Source organism: Pseudophryne corroboree, chromosome 1 (assembly GCF_028390025.1).
Source record: "Pseudophryne corroboree isolate aPseCor3 chromosome 1, aPseCor3.hap2, whole genome shotgun sequence".
In the NCBI taxonomy this organism is placed as follows: domain Eukaryota; kingdom Metazoa; phylum Chordata; class Amphibia; order Anura; family Myobatrachidae; genus Pseudophryne; species Pseudophryne corroboree.
In genome coordinates this window covers 393,201,823-393,218,499 of record NC_086444.1, presented here as the reverse complement: position 1 = coordinate 393,218,499, position 16,677 = coordinate 393,201,823, and positions in this window count along the sequence as shown.

Here is a 16,677-nt window from a genome sequence, read left to right as displayed (position 1 = left end):
ACCTGAAATGATGTTGCTAAGAGCAACAGAAAAAAACCCAAAGGGTTACCAACGTGTGTGGGAATAAACTCCTTGGTCAGAGATAGAAATATAGACACAAGGAGAGTATCCACAATCCTAACCCCCACTTGCAGGGCACAGGTTCAGCTTACTGCCACTAAACTGACACCCGGACGCCCTGCACAGTGAGGGAGGATTAAGCAAGCAGGTCTGAGAGTACAGCCGCAAACCTGCTGGGTTCACAGAATAGCAAAAGAACCCCAGCAGGTCAAACAACTGACTCCAGTCTTACTGCTAGGTCCGGATTGGCAGAATGAAGTACCGAATCCCAAGGCCTATTCGCAGTAAGCAACAAGTAAATACAAAGTCACACAGTACTAGCTAACTCTCTGGAACTGACTAACAAACAAAGATTCAGCAGCATTTGCCTAGCCTGAGAGGATGGTTTATATAGCAGGTGCTGTCCACGCCCCACTCAGACCTCACAGACTGTGAGCACAAAACCAGCGCCGGATTCCCTGCCGTGCACAGAGCCTGTAACCACTACACAGTAAAAACCCGGACCGGAGTATCAGCTGCGCTCAGGTTACTTCGCTAACACTTGCCTCCCAGTTGCCATGGCGACGTGGCAGCACAGAGCAGGAGATCCTAACAGTAGGATGCAAGTTATTTTTTAGTCCCGAAATGCATAACCTTGCATTTTTCTATATTGAACCTCATTCTCCATCCTCAAGTGTTTTGGGTTTCTTTAAAAATCATTAACTAAAATCATATAACTTGGGCCTTTATTTGTCCCCATAGTATTATTAACATCAATAAAAAAAATTCCAGTAATTTCCATCAATTTTGCACATCTCACTGTATTCTCTCCTTAGTAAAATGGCACCTGTAATCACTAGTGTGGGACTTAAATGCAATCCAAAACCCCAGATTCAGTTTTTAAATCAGAGTTCCGAACTCAAGGGAAGACCTGACCCCACTGAGCTCCTCAAAATTGATTCAATGGGACATGGTTCTACTCGGATCCCCAAAGTTCCGGTGTGGTGGGTTTTCAACAAAAAAACAAAACAAATCACTCATCTCTAACTACTGATTCTGCTATTTATACAGTATTTTCTTCACACTTAATCTTTTTTTTAACCCACCATATTTCCTTGACACTAATGTGCTGAAACATGTTTGAAGACCACCATCAACACACACACAACTGCTATCCAGTATGTCCCATAGCAGACACAATGGTCTCTCTCTTTGGCTGGAGAAGGGTAGTAACTCGCAAATAATTGCGATACTGCATGACCCAAGACATGGAAGCCAGAGCCAGTGCAGACGCTACACCACCGCGTCTCTGGCTCATACCTAGGTGAACCTAGTGATTGAAAGGCACTATCCTCCACTGAACATCCAGCAAAAGTGGCAAGTATTTACCACCTGGGCCTGACAGTTGCGGCAGACACGGACACACCCATTCAAAGTAAGCACAGTATACACCACACCGACCATATTTTTTATATTGTACATAGTAACTACAATTATCAGAATCTTACAGCTAGATGATTTGTATCACGTGTCTAGGTATTACTTTCAAAAAGTAAAAAAAGTAGAGATGAGCGCCGGAAATTTTTCGGGTTTTGTGTTTTGGTTTTGGGTTCGGTTCCGCGGCCGTGTTTTGGGTTCGACCGCGTTTTGGCAAAACCTCACCGAATTTTTTTTGTCGGATTCGGGTGTGTTTTGGATTCGGGTGTTTTTTTCAAAAAACCCTAAAAAACAGCTTAAATCATAGAATTTGGGGGTAATTTTGATCCCAAAGTATTATTAACCTCAAAAAACATAATTTACACTCATTTTCAGCCTATTCTGAACACATCACACCTCACAATATTATTTTTAGTCCTAAAATTTGCACCGAGGTCGCTGTGTGAGTAAGATAAGCGACCCTAGTGGCCGACACAAACACCGGGCCCATCTAGGAGTGGCACTGCAGTGTCACGCAGGATGTCCCTTCCAAAAAACCCTCCCCAAACAGCACATGACGCAAAGAAAAAAAGAGGCGCAATGAGGTAGCTGTGTGAGTAAGATTAGCGACCCTAGTGGCCGACACAAACACCGGGCCCATCTAGGAGTGGCACTGCAGTGTCACGCAGGATGTCCCTTCCAAAAAACCCTCCCCAAACAGCACATGACGCAAAGAAAAAAAGAGGCGCAATGAGGTAGCTGACTGTGTGAGAAAGATAAGCGACCCTAGTGGCCGACACAAACACCGGGCCCATCTAGGAGTGGCACTGCAGTGTCACGCAGGATGTCCCTTCCAAAAAACCCTCCCCAAACAGCACATGACGCAAAGAAAAAAAGAGGCGCAATGAGGTAGCTGACTGTGTGAGAAAGATAAGCGACCCTAGTGGCCGACACAAACACCGGGCCCATCTAGGAGTGGCACTGCAGTGTCACGCAGGATGTCCCTTCCAAAAAACCCTCCCCAAACAGCACATGACGCAAAGAAAAAAAGAGGCGCAATGAGGTAGCTGTGTGAGTAAGATTAGCGACCCTAGTGGCCGACACAAACACCGGGCCCATCTAGGAGTGGCACTGCAGTGTCACGCAGGATGTCCCTTCCAAAAAACCCTCCCCAAACAGCACATGACGCAAAGAAAAAAAGAGGCGCAATGAGGTAGCTGACTGTGTGAGAAAGATAAGCGACCCTAGTGGCCGACACAAACACCGGGCCCATCTAGGAGTGGCACTGCAGTGTCACGCAGGATGTCCCTTCCAAAAAACCCTCCCCAAACAGCACATGACGCAAAGAAAAAAAGAGGCGCAATGAGGTAGCTGACTGTGTGAGAAAGATAAGCGACCCTAGTGGCCGACACAAACACCGGGCCCATCTAGGAGTGGCACTGCAGTGTCACGCAGGATGTCCCTTCCAAAAAACCCTCCCCAAACAGCACATGACGCAAAGAAAAATAAAAGAAAAAAGAGGTGCAAGATGGAATTGTCCTTGGGCCCTTCCCACCCACCCTTATGTTGTATAAACAAAACAGGACATGCACACTTTAACCAACCCATCATTTCAGTGACAGGGTCTGCCACACGACTGTGACTGAAATGACGGGTTGGTTTGGACCCCCACCAAAAAAGAAGCAATTAGTCTCTCCTTGCACAAACTGGCTCTACAGAGGCAAGATGTCCACCTCATCATCATCCTCCGATATATCACCGTGTACATCCCCCTCCTCACAGATTATCAATTCGTCCCCACTGGAATCCACCATGTCAGCTCCCTGTGTACTTTGTGGAGGCAATTGCTGCTGGTCAATGTCTCCGCGGAGGAATTGATTATAATTCATTTTAATGAACATCATCTTCTCCACATTTTCTGGATGTAACCTCGTACGCCGATTGCTGACAAGGTGAGCGGCGGCACTAAACACTCTTTCGGAGTACACACTTGTGGGAGGGCAACTTAGGTAGAATAAAGCCAGTTTGTGCAAGGGCCTCCAAATTGCCTCTTTTTCCTGCCAGTATAAGTACGGACTGTGTGACGTGCCTACTTGGATGCGGTCACTCATATAATCCTCCACCATTCTATCAATGGTGATAGAATCATATGCAGTGACAGTAGACGACATGTCCGTAATGGTTGTCAGGTCCTTCAGTCCGGACCAGATGTCAGCATCAGCAGTCGCTCCAGACTGCCCTGCATCACCGCCAGCGGGTGGGCTCGGAATTCTGAGCCTTTTCCTCGCAGCCCCAGTTGCGGGAGAATGTGAAGGAGGAGATGTTGACAGGTCGCGTTCCGCTTGACTTGACAATTTTCTCACCAGCAGGTCTTTGAAACCCAGCAGACTTGTGTGCGCCGGAAAGAGAGATCCAAGGTAGGTTTTAAATCTAGGATCGAGCACGGTGGCCAAAATGTAGTGCTCTGATTTCAACAGATTGACCACCCGTGAATCCTTGTTAAGCGAATTAAGGGCTCCATCCACAAGTCCCACATGCCTAGCGGAATCGCTCTGTCTTAGCTCCTCCTTCAATGTCTCCAGCTTCTTCTGCAAAAGCCTGATGAGGGGAATGACCTGACTCAGGCTGGCAGTGTCTGAACTGACTTCACGTGTGGCAAGTTCAAAAGGTTGCAGAACCTTGCACAACGTTGAAATCATTCTCCACTGCGCTTGAGACAGGTGCATTCCACCTCCTATATCGTGGTCAGTTGTATAGGCTTGAATGGCCTTTTGCTGCTCCTCCAACCTCTGAAGCATATAGAGGGTTGAATTCCACCTCGTTACCACCTCCTGCTTCAGATGATGGCAGGGCAGGTTCAGGCGTTTTTGGTGGTGCTCCAGTCTTCTGTACGTGCTGCCTGTACGCCGAAAGTGTCCCGCAATTTTTCTGGCCACCGACAGCATCTCTTGCACGCCCCTGTCGTTTTTTAAAAGATTCTGCACCACCAAATTCAAGGTATGTGCAAAACATGGGACGTGCTGGAATTTGCCCAGATGTAATGCACGCACAATATTGCTGGCGTTGTCCGATGCCACAAATCCACAGGAGAGTCCAATTGGGGTAAGCCATTCCGCGATGATCTTCCTCAGTTGCCGTAAGAGGTTTTCAGCTGTGTGCGTATTCTGGAAACCGGTGATACAAAGCGTAGCCTGCCTAGGAACGAGTTGGCGTTTGCGAGATGCTGCTACTGGTGCCGCCGCTGCTGTTCTTGCGGCGGGAGTCCATACATCTACCCAGTGGGCTGTCACAGTCATATAGTCCTGACCCTGCCCTGCTCCACTTGTCCACATGTCCGTGGTTAAGTGGACATTGGGTACAGCTGCATTTTTTAGGACACTGGTGACTCTTTTTCTGAGGTCTGTGTACATTTTCGGTATCGCAACCCTAGAGAAATGGAACCTAGATGGTATTTGGTACCGGGTACACAGTACCTCCAACAAGTCTTTAGTTGGCTCTGCAGTAATGATGGATACCGGAACCACGTTTCTCACCACCCAGGATGTCAAGGCCTCAGTTATCCGCTTTGCAGTAGGATGACTGCTGTGATATTTAATCTTCCTCGCAAATGACTGTTGGACAGTCAATTGCTTGGTGGAAGTAGTAAAAGTGGTCTTACGACTTCCTCTCTGGGATGACCATCGACTCCCAGCAGCAACAACAGCAGCGCCAGCAGCAGTAGGCGTTACACGCAAGGATGCATCGGAGGAATCCCAGGCAGGAGAGGAATCGTCAGAATTGCCAGTGACATGGCCTGCAGGACTATTGGCATTCCTGGGGAAGGAGGAAATTGACACTGAGGGAGTTGGTGGGGTGGTTTGCGTGAGCTTGGTTACAAGAGGAAGGGATTTACTGGTCAGTGGAGTGCTTCCGCTGTCACCCAAAGTTTTTGAACTTGTCACTGACTTATTATGAATGCGCTGCAGGTGACGTATAAGGGAGGATGTTCCGAGGTGGTTAACGTCCTTACCCCTACTTATTACAGCTTGACAAAGGGAACACACGGCTTGACACCTGTTGTCCGCATTTCTGGTGAAATACCTCCACACCGAAGAGCTGATTTTTTTGGTATTTTCACCTGGCATGTCAACGGCCATATTCGTCCCACGGACAACAGGTGTCTCCCCGGGTGCCTGACTTAAACAAACCACCTCACCATCAGAATCCTCCTTGTCAATTTCCTCCCCAGCGCCAGCAACACCCATATCCTCCTCATCCTGGTGGACTTCAACACTGACATCTTCAATCTCACTATCAGGAACTGGACTGCGGGTGCTCCTTCCAGCACTTGCAGGGGGCGTGCAAATGGTGGAAGGCGCATGCTCTTCACATCCAGTGTTGGGAAGGTCAGGCATCGCAACCGACACAATTGGACTCTCCTTGTGGATTTGGGATTTCGAAGAACGCACAGTTCTTTGCTGTGCTTTTGCCAGCTTGAGTCGTTTCATTTTTCTAGCGAGAGGCTGAGTGCTTCCATCCTCATGTGAAGCTGAACCACTAGCCATGAACATAGGCCAGGGCCTCAGCCGTTCCTTGCCACTCCGTGTGGTAAATGGCATATTGGCAAGTTTACGCTTCTCCTCCGACAATTTTAGTTTAGGTTTTGGAGTCCTTTTTTTTCTGATATTTGGTGTTTTGGATTTGACATGCTCTGTACTATGACATTGGGCATCGGCCTTGGCAGACGACGTTGCTGGCATTTCATCGTCTCGGCCATGACTAGTGGCAGCAGCTTCAGCACGAGGTGGAAGTGGATCTTGATCTTTCCCTAATTTTGGAACCTCAACTTTTTTGTTCTCCATATTTTATAGGCAGAACTAAAAGGCACCTCAGGTAAACAATGGAGATGGATGGATTGGATACTAGTATACAATTATGGACGGACTGCCACGGTTAGGTGGTATAAAAAAACCACGGTTAGGTGGTATATATTATAATAATAATACAATTATGGATGGACGGACTGCCTGCCGACTGCCGACACAGAGGTAGCCACAGCCGTGAACTACCGCACTGTACACTGGTTGATAAAGAGATAGTAGTATACTCGTAACAACTAGTATGACACTATGACGACGGTATAAAGAATGAAAAAAAAACCACGGTTAGGTGGTATATATTATAATAATAATACAATTATGGATGGACGGACTGCCTGCCGACTGCCGACACAGAGGTAGCCACAGCCGTGAACTACCGCACTGTACACTGGTTGATAAAGAGATAGTAGTATACTCGTAACAACTAGTATGACACTATGACGACGGTATAAAGAATGAAAAAAAAACCACGGTTAGGTGGTATATATTATAATAATAATACAATTATGGATGGACGGACTGCCTGCCGACTGCCGACACAGAGGTAGCCACAGCCGTGAACTACCGCACTGTACACTGGTTGATAAAGAGATAGTAGTATACTCGTAACAACTAGTATGACACTATGACGGTATAAAGAATGAAAAAAAAACCACGGTTAGGTGGTATATATTATAATAATAATACAATTATGGATGGACGGACTGCCTGCCGACTGCCGACACAGAGGTAGCCACAGCCGTGAACTACCGCACTGTACACTGGTTGATAAAGAGATAGTAGTATACTCGTAACAACTAGTATGACACTATGACGACGGTATAAAGAAAGAAAAAAAAATACCACAGTTAGGTGGTATATATTATAATAATAATACAATTATGGATGGACGGACTGCCTGCCGACTGCCGACACAGAGGTAGCCACAGCCGTGAACTACCGCACTGTACACTGGTTGATAAAGAGATAGTAGTATACTCGTAACAACTAGTATGACACTATGACGACGGTATAAAGAATGAAAAAAAAACCACGGTTAGGTGGTATATATTATAATAATAATACAATTATGGATGGACGGACTGCCCGCCGACTGCCGACACAGAGGTAGCCACAGCCGTGAACTACCGCACTGTACACTGGTTGATAAAGAGATAGTAGTATACTCGTAACAACTAGTATGACACTATGACGACGGTATAAAGAATGAAAAAAAAACCACGGTTAGGTGGTATATATTATAATAATAATACAATTATGGATGGACGGACTGCCTGCCGACTGCCGACACAGAGGTAGCCACAGCCGTGAACTACCGCACTGTACACTGGTTGATAAAGAGATAGTAGTATACTCGTAACAACTAGTATGACACTATGACGGTATAAAGAATGAAAAAAAAACCACGGTTAGGTGGTATATATTATAATAATAATACAATTATGGATGGACGGACTGCCTGCCGACTGCCGACACAGAGGTAGCCACAGCCGTGAACTACCGCACTGTACACTGGTTGATAAAGAGATAGTAGTATACTCGTAACAACTAGTATGACACTATGACGACGGTATAAAGAAAGAAAAAAAAATACCACGGTTAGGTGGTATATATTGTAATACAATTATGGATGGACGGACTGCCTGCCGAGTTCCGACTGCCGACACAGAGGTAGCCACAGCCGTGAACTACCGCACTGTACTGTGTCTGCTGCTAATATAGACTGGTTGATAAAGAGATAGTATACAATACATACAACAATATACTACTATACTGGTGGTCAGGCACTGGTCACCACTAGTCACACTGGCAGTGGCACTCCTGCAGCAAAAGTGTGCACTGTTTAATTTTAAATTAATATAATATTATGTACTCCTGGGGGCTCCTGCTATAACAACCTGCAGTGCTCCCCAGTCTCCCCCACAATTATTATAAGCTTTGCCTTTTATACATTGATGTGCAGCACACTGGGCTGAGCTGAGTGCACACAGACTGAGTCACACTGTGTGACTGGCTGCTGCTGTGTATCGTTTTTTTTCAGGCAGAGAACGGATATAGCAGAGAACGGATATATTATATTAAAATAAATAAAAGTTAACTAACAACAACTGCACTGGTCACTGTGGTAAACTCTGTCTGACTCTGCACAATCTCTCTCTCTCTTCTAATCTAATTTCTAATGGAGAGGACGCCAGCCACGTCCTCTCCCTATCAATCTCAATGCACGTGTGAAAATGGCGGCGACGCGCGGCTCCTTATATAGAATCCGAGTCTCGCGAGAATCCGACAGCGTCATGATGACGTTCGGGCGCGCTCGGGTTAACCGAGCAAGGCGGGAGGATCCGAGTCTGCTCGGACCCGTGAAAAAAACATGAAGTTCGTGCGGGTTCGGTTTCAGAGAAACCGAACCCGCTCATCTCTAAAAAAAAGTAGTTATCACTGTAGATAACTCAGCAATCATTCCTACCCCCCAAGCTCGCTGCCTAGGTGTCATTCTTGACTCTGAACTGTCCTTTGTTCCCCACATTCAATCTATCTAAAAATCATGTTACATACATCTAAGAAACATATCCAAACCATATCTTACACAAGACACAGCAAAAACTCTGATCCATGCTCTCATTATCTCCCACATTGATTACTGTAATAGTCTTTTGACTGGTCTTCCCAAACATAGGCTCTCACCACTACAATCCAATTTGAATGTAGCTGCGAGGCTAATCTTCCTCGCTAGATGTTCATCATCTGCAGATCTGCTCTGTCAGTCCATCCATTGTTTACCGGTATTCTACCATATTAAATATAAAATACTTTTACTTACATACAAGGCTATTAACCAAACTGCACCAACATACCTCTCTTCACTCATCTCAAGATATCTTCCTAACCGACCTCTTCGCTCTGCACAAGATCTGCGTCTCTCATCCACACGCATTACTTGTTCACACTCAAAATTACAGGACTTTATCCGGCTTCATTCACTCTGTGGAATGCCCTTTCATGCACAATAAGACTCACCTCTAGTCTCCAAACCTTTAAACGTTCCCTGAAAACTCACCTCTTCAGACAAACCTATCAAATTCCAAACCCACCTGCATAAACCTTCAGTGCTTCCCTATCTAATTACATCCTCTCTGTACAGCACACATAACCTCACATATTTTGTCCTTCTTTATTCTCACACCCACCTGACCCTTTGCCAAAATTGCTGGGTGATCATATCATACAACACATTAAGAGCCTAGCAATCTGGTGGACCATTATGCAATACTGTAGGTAATATCTATCGTTGTGTATCAATGCCTAATTCCCCATAGATTGTAAGCTTGCGAGCAGGGCCTTCCTACCACTATGTCTGTCTGTTTTTACCCAGTTTTGTTCTATTACCGTTGTTCTAATTGTAAAGCGCAACGGAATATGCTGCGCTATATAAGAAACTGTTATTAATAATAATAGTGTTTGAACACAAAAAAACAAATTGACACTTTAACTCTAATGATTGAACTTCAAGGGGCCATAAGGCACAGAGTCAATCAGAGCTGATTTAAGACGTGCTTGTCAATCAGAAGCATTCCACTGTCGCCTGTCATTGACTTCTTTTATTCATTGGTGTTGCAGCTCTGCTAGGAGCAAGGTCACATCATTAGGTCCTTTCCTCCAAATGTGTTCTACTTAAGAGTTTACTTAAAATAAACTAATACTACATTCAGAACATTTAGTGTCCATGCTTTTTTCTTATACTATAAAGCGCATTTGTGGAACTATATATTCCAGCAGACTCTGGCAGCTGTTGACATGCTGGTACCATTTGGGGGCAGTGACGGTGAGCGTTTTACAAAACTGGTCTCGTTGGCTCCATTTTGTAGGTGTACCAAGGCCATGCTCTGCATCTTCCGTGCAGATTTCCCGGCCTCTTCTGTGTGAATATCCCGGTCATCCTGCATAATATGAGGGTTGGTCAGAAGTGACCTCCTTTACATTTGAACAATTGATTATCCAACATAAAACAGCTGTACACAATCAAATGAGCTTTAAGCAATTACTGGTAGCCAATTAATTTAATTACCAAATTAAATATGTGATTACTATTGGGTATGCCAGCTTTTTTTTACTTTGCACCAGTTTTTCACCTGTGTGTTTTGTAAAAGTTTTAAACTGAATACGGAGTTTAACTTCTGGTATGGGACTGTATGGGTCAAAAACAATTATAAAATATTCCTGAACCAATTATGTTCAGTAGCAGGTCATTAAAATAGAAATATTTGGTGAATACTGTACAGTACTTCAAAGTGCAACTGAAACAGTTGTAAACAGCTAACGCAATATACTGCACCTTTTAGTGTAATCTGACCTTCCCTACAGCCTTATTTAGTAATAAAATCATTATAGACAATCTAAATGGAATCTTCTTTTGTAATCCAATAGAGGGCTTACATTGTGTAATCCATTTTGAAAAGTCTGCCTTTTTTATTGAATCCAATAAGCAGCTTGTTTTTTGTCATCCTGATTATCTTCTTTTATCCATCATCCTCTCTCCCATGATTAAAGACATTCATAATCATCTTTGGGAAGCCAAGTGGTTGCATATCAATTTTAGAGCTCCTGTGTCCAATCACGAAACTTTCTGATCTGGAACTATTTATATCTATCTTCCATGGATTTCTGCATAACCACATCACAGATCAGTGGCGGTTCTTGCCACGGGCAAGCAGGACTTTTGCCCGGGGCGCCGCCTTCCGGAGGGCGCTGGCGCCATCCGGAGGGCGCCGCACCGTGGCAAGATCCGCCACTGCTGCCCGCTGTGTCCCCCATCCGCCTCCGCTGCCGTCCCCGTCCTCGGCGCCTCCTGTGAAGGGAACTAGACGCTATGCGTCTAGTTTCCCTTCGTGGAGAGTAACTGCTGAGCGGTGCGCGATGACGTCATCGCGCACCGCACAGCAAAGGTCCTCTCCACGAAGGGAACTAGACGCATAGCGTCTAGTTTCTCTTCGTGGAGAGGACCTTTTGCTGTGCGGTGCGCGATGACGTCATCGCGCACCGCTCAGCATTCAAGCGGCGCTTTCAATGTACAGGGGGCGTGACTCACCACGCCCACTTTATTAGGCCACGCCCCTTTCCTGCATGGGGCGCTCTGCGCCCTTGAACCGGCCCTGATCACAGTGCATGTTATTGTTAGAAATGATGTGTTATATTATTCTAAAACACCGCCACAATGCAAAGACTCGGCAGTCCAGGTCATCAATAATGCATTTTTTTCATAAACATTACATTGAAGAGTATTACATTGTGATATTACAATGGTTCCTTAGCAGAGCATACTCATTGTGTACACTAAACACTTTGTTTTTGCATTAGGTAGTCCATACAACGCATGAAGGTATATAACAACTCTGTATATAGTAGAAAAGCATCTAGTTGTGCGCAGCTACTGTGTGATCAGCGTACATCTCTGAATCTGGCTAATAATGCTGTTTGACATGATCCCTCCCTCGATCCTACAAGTAAATAAATGCTGCTAAGGATCAAGCAAGTTGTTGGATGTGAGATACTTTACAATCCTCTCTTTCTTACAGCAGTGCTTCCATTATTTCCCCAATATCAATGTCAGACTCACTAATCTATAGTTACCAGCTTATTTTTTTTATATCAGGGTACATTCACTCTTTTTCTGTTCTCTTAGAAGTGACTGGTTGACTAAATCTGTTATTAGTGTTAGCAGCATGGCTCTAAACTGTTTTAGTATCCTTGGTGTATCTCATCGGGTATGGTTCAATAAATCTACAGTAAAACCAGACAGTCAATAAGTCAACCCTAAATGGTTGACTTGCAAAAGGTCAACAGGGTCAAAAGGTAGACATGAAAAAACTAGACAGTAGAATACGTCAACAGGTACAAAAGGTTGACATGGGACCACCAGCATCAGAGGATCTTTGTCGGGGGCCTGGTGGCTTATCATATACTGTATTTGCAAATGTATGTAACTAAGACCTCTGGATTTCTATTATATATATAGTCTTTCATGTCTTGGTACAGGTACGGCTTGGTGTGCTGGGGGACACCGGGGGTTAATCCCCAATGTATTTCTAGCTTAGACTACCCCCTCCCTTTCTCGCACCTGAATTGTGCTTTCTAATTGATATGAACAACTTTTGTTCTGTTAGTATGAGGGGCACGGATGGGAACATTGTTTGGATGGTATGCTGGTCTCTGTAGTGTAAATTTGGAGATCCCGGGCATATTTTCAAGTAAGTTAGCTCTCAATTCGGATACATTTGCCATTATCATGTGGCATTATTCTATTACCCGGAAGGGTTGTTATTATTATTAGTACCAGGGGCGAGTATGGGATGCGGTTCCCCCTGAATTGCTGGGGCTGGGCTGCTTTGGGGTAGAACACTGCAATATCTTATTTAGCACCCCCTTAACATATTTATTAATCCTTCTGGTCTTTTAATTATGAATCCACTAGTATATTAATTTTTGTATATAGATTTTGCTTTCTTTTACATACTAACACTTTACCTTCTCGCATTGTGCTTGCATTTGCCGGTTTGTAGCGTTCTGCACCACGGGCCCAGACCTAGAGTTAGGGACCACCAGCATCAGATGAGCCATGTCGGGGTCTTGTGGCTTATCATATATTTGCAAATGTATGTAACTAAGACCTCTGGATTTCTATTATATATATATATATATATATATATATATATATAGTCTTTCATGTCTTGGTACAGGTACGGCTCATATGAGCAACTTACATTTTGTTCTGTGGTAAAATAGTGAACACAAAAATGGGCAACACAAAATGATTTAAATAAAATTTTCTATATTTTACCATATCTGGCAAAATTAATGGAAACTTGTACACTTGTGGGCTTGCTTTGCTTGCCATTCTTCTGGCAAAGTACCTCACTGAGCTCAGTACAGGTAACTATTCCCAATCATAGTCAATGTGGATGGTAAATTAAGAAAAAGTTTGGGGAAAAAAATTAACTTGTTTCAACCATTACCATGTTGACCTTTTGAACCTGTCAACCTTAAGCACTATCTATCTCAGTGATCGCCAACCCGTCGCTCGCGAGCTACTGGTAGCTCGCCATAGCATTTTTTGTAGCTTGCAGAGCAGACAGGCTTGGGCAATCACTGATAGTTGCACTCCTCCTCCCTTCATTTTTAATATGGTGCCAGCCATCAGCCAATCAGAGCTCGTGGACCGGCAATGGCAGCACCTGATTGGCTGCCGGGCCACGAGCTTTGATTGGCTTACTTACCGGCACCATATTTCAAATGCCCACTGCCACCAGAGACCCTCACTGCAGCGCAGCCGCTCTCCAGACATCACAGGAGAGGCGCGCGCTGCGCTCTCCTCCCCTTCCATCCCTCATACAGGAGGAGCAGCAGCACCGACGGCACTAGAAGAAGCCAGCACTGTGAGCACTGTGCGGGGGGCATTGTAACTAACACTGGTGGGGGCATTGTATCTGGCACTGCGGAGGCAATGAATTTGGCACTGCGGGTGGCATTGTATCTGGCACTGGTGGGGGCATTGTACCTGGCACTGGTGGGGGCATTGAATCTGGCACTGGTGGGGGCACTGTTTCTAGCACTGTGGGGTCACTGTATCTGGCACTGTGGGGGGCACTGTATCTGGCACTGTGGGGGGCCAGGGCCAGCTCTACCATTAGGCAGATTCAGGCGGCTTTCTAGGGGCGCCAGTTCCTGGAGGGTGCCACTGAATTCATCTAGCAAAAAACTGAAGGATGTCTCTGTATGTGGCCTCCTCCTTTTACACTGTGCGGCCTGCTGCTGAGGGTCTAATCAGGTACAGCCACCACTATCAGGCTGTATCACATAGTGCCTCAGCACTTCCTCTGTGCCGATACATGTAACATCAAGTCATGTGAAGGCACACAGGAGGCAAATGTAACTATGGCTCTGGAGAGGCACCCCCATGGCGGCTCCTCATAGCCCTGATGCACCTCCTCCTGGAGGGGTGCTGGTTAGGGGGCACCAAGTTGAGGCTTTGCCTAGGGGGCAGAGAGACCTTGCACAAGCCCTGTGGGGGGCACTGTATCTGGCACTGTGGGGGGCACTGTATCTGACACTGCAGGGGGCACTGTAAAGGGGCCCAACCCTTTAAGCAGCTAATCCTGATTACTATGGGCGCGATATGCGTGATAACGGAAATCACTTTAGAAAGGAGATTGGGCGTGATATATCATTTGAATACCACCCAATATGTTGACACTGCTACTGTTTGTGAATGCAATTGAATTGTCAGCTTTTAGAATACTGATACAGTATGTGTAAAATGTCAACAACCAAAATGTTGACAGTTACAAAATGTAGGCAATAAATAACAAGCAAAATTATGACAAGTAGAAAAGGTAGACAATCAAAATGTCAACTGATTCAAAATGTTGACAATCAAAATGTCGACAGTTGTATTATATTACAATTTCCCACTAATATCTTATTATTGAATAAATAACAGGAAATAAAATTGTAGCTGGAAAGAATTCCTTTAATGTATATTACTTTGTCTTAGAAATTAAAGTTTTATACTATACAATGAAACACTGTATTGTGGAATGTGGTAGCATTGATACGAGAGGCAAATATAAACAGCAGTGATTTGGGTGCAAGTTGCTAAACATGGGTTTATTAATGTTTGTTAACTTTATATATAGTGCTACTAACCTTTTTAACATGTGTTAATGGATGACGAGCACCTTTTCCCTTGAGCTGTATTTCCCAATGAATATACACTCTTTCACTGCATAAAGATCTTCAATCAGCTGCGAGCATTAAATTAACGTGACATATGGTAATCATTAAGGCGTCTTTTTTGTCTGTACCTCAGGAGGGTGCAAGTTCAACATAAAAATCCTTAATTGTTTCGTTTTAAGCAAAATAAACTACTATACAATACCGGATCTATTTGTGTGTGTAGATTATGGGAATTTTAATTTAAGTGATCATTTTTATTTTTATATAGAAATAAATTAAGAGGTTACAATATTTTATTTTATTTCTGGAAATGTTGGTTGATTTAACGTGTTTTTTTTAACTTAAGTAGTTTCGTAGATATATATGGCATAGTTCTATTGTGTTTCAGTAAAGAGATGAATTATGCCACTATGGTGGCTGTTTGCATTAACTGAAGTAAAGTACAGTGAAAGTCAAGAAGGTGACTGATATGATCTATTTAATCAGTGTAATAAAAGAAGTAATTCTAGCACTCACCACTTGCTTGCCAGACCACCCTTCACCACAACAGCACCCTCTTCTAGTTGGCCTAGCCTCCATGACTTTCAACCCAGAACACACTGCTGCCACTGTGGCACCCACAGCTTCCATCTGTTGCCATGCAACAGATGTTGCTGTTAAACTGCAGAAGAATGCTGCAGGAATGAACTGCTGCATTGCTGAATCAGTAGAAATCTAGTCTGGTATGAAATGTCAACAGTGATAATGTTGACATTCAGAATGTCGACGAGTAGACAATGTTGACATAAACATTTTAACTGGTCCAAAATTTGAAAGTTAACATGGCACGAAATGGAAACTGCAGAAGGATGCCGCAAGAATGAACTGCTGCATTGCTGAATCGGTAGAAATTTGGTCTGGTATGAAATGTCAACATTCAGAATGTCGACAAGTAGACAATGTTGACATGAACATTTTAACTGGTCTAAAAAAATGTAAGTTAACATGGTACAAAATGTCAACAATCAAAATGTTGACCCCCTGAATATCATGTTATTATCTGCAGCAGACATTGTATTATGGCTTGATTGATATCCATGGGGATAATTCAGATCTGATCATAGATGTGCTAAATTTAGCACATCTCCGATCAGTTTCTCAGACATACAGGGGGACACCCGGCACAGGGCTAGTCCGCCCCCCATGTCTGCCCTAACCCCTCCCCCCGCAAGGGTGAAAAAGCATCACACAGCGGTGAGTAGCTTCCTGCCAGGCTGCTACTTGCCACGTCCTGGGTCGCAGCGGCTGTGTGTGACATCACGCAACCGCCACGACCCACCCCCAAAATGGTCCAGACATGCCTCCGTTGTCCGGACCGCGCTTGCCAACCATGTTCTAATGCCTTTGGCCACCTCTGTCTGTCAATAAGGCAGAGGCAATTGCAGGCCAGAGATGCTTTTAGGAACTCACTGGAGTAGGTATAGAATAACTTTTTATCAAACTAATTGATTTTGACAGGTACCACGTCTCTGGTAGTTGGTAATGCCGCAAATAAATTACAGCTAGAACGTTTAAAAGCAGAGATCTATGATGATGCAGTTGGAGCTGTAAATGCAGCCACCCCAATACAAACCCTTAAAAAAAAGTAATATAA